At 29.6% G+C, this 1,138-nt stretch overlaps 1 protein-coding gene across 1 annotated transcript in view; it reads left to right on the top strand.

The window, feature by feature from the left end:
- LOC106873889 (protein-glucosylgalactosylhydroxylysine glucosidase) overlaps positions 1–1,138 on the top strand; it is a 19,553-nt gene that overhangs the window by 10,890 nt on the left and 7,525 nt on the right. The window lies entirely within an intron of this gene.

Raw genomic sequence — 1,138 nt, 5'->3', positions numbered from 1 at the left:
CGGGAACAATACAGGTTTATTGACGCAAAAGGTTGTAAATTTTTACCATATTGAAGTTGGGGTTGCTGTGTATGTGAATAAAATTCCAAATTGAGGGTACCTGCTCCATTCCTTAATTTTGAATAGATAGATAGATAGATAGATAGATAGATAGATAGATAGATAGATAGATAGATAGATATACGTACATATATATATATAAGTAACAATAAAAGAATGCAACCTCAAGACATTTTTTCACTTTCGAATACAACCTTTTCTTTCTCTTTCTATAATTTTTGTTAAGTTACAATTTCTCTGTTTTCCTCGGGATTTTTCCACTTTCTTTTTTCTTGTATCAAGCAATTGATGAAAACATTTTAAAAAATTAAATTCATAGAGCCGAACACAATCAAAAATATTAATTATATTTTTCCCTTTACTTTTTACTTTCCTACAATATCATTAATTACCGTATCCTATACACTAAGCTCAGTAAGACTGGGCTTAGTAAATTTATTTGTTCTCTAAAGGAACATAATAAACAGTTTGATTTGGAATGGAATATTCTATCTAGATCCTTTCCATGTGATAAAGGTAAATCTTTTTGTCCGCTCTGTAACGAAGAACAATATCTCATTCTGTTCTCGGAGAATTCTCTTGTAAATACGTTAAAAGAATGCGTTTATCGTTGCAAACATTGGCAAAAACATACCTTTTGTTCCTATAAGTAATTTCTACCAATCTATAAAATTCGACCTTTGTCTTCTTACATTTCATTTGCACTACATATATCTATTTCCATGCTTTTAAGCTTTATTCCCATTCATCTATCGCACTATATTTCTCCACTCTTAATTTTATGTTAATTTCTTGCTTTCTCCTCCTTCTCTTTCTTTAAATTACCTTTGATGTTAAATATATTAATGGATTTTTAAAAAAAAATAACTTGCTAGTGTTCCCCTTCATCATATACGCGTTAATCACATTCAGTTAAAATGCCTTATTGATGTGTTTTGTTTCTCTTTTTTTTTCCCTGATGAGAGGATTACATTGTCTTACATCATTCTATTCCCTCCGGAATAATATTAATATTTTCTTCGAAATATATGTCGGAAGTATAAAGATTTGAATAACACCTGCGTTTAACGCCATTTCT

Source organism: Octopus bimaculoides, chromosome 11 (genome assembly GCF_001194135.2).
Source record: "Octopus bimaculoides isolate UCB-OBI-ISO-001 chromosome 11, ASM119413v2, whole genome shotgun sequence".
In the NCBI taxonomy this organism is placed as follows: Eukaryota; Metazoa; Mollusca; class Cephalopoda; order Octopoda; family Octopodidae; genus Octopus; species Octopus bimaculoides.
This window is presented reverse-complemented; position numbering and strand designations above follow the sequence as displayed.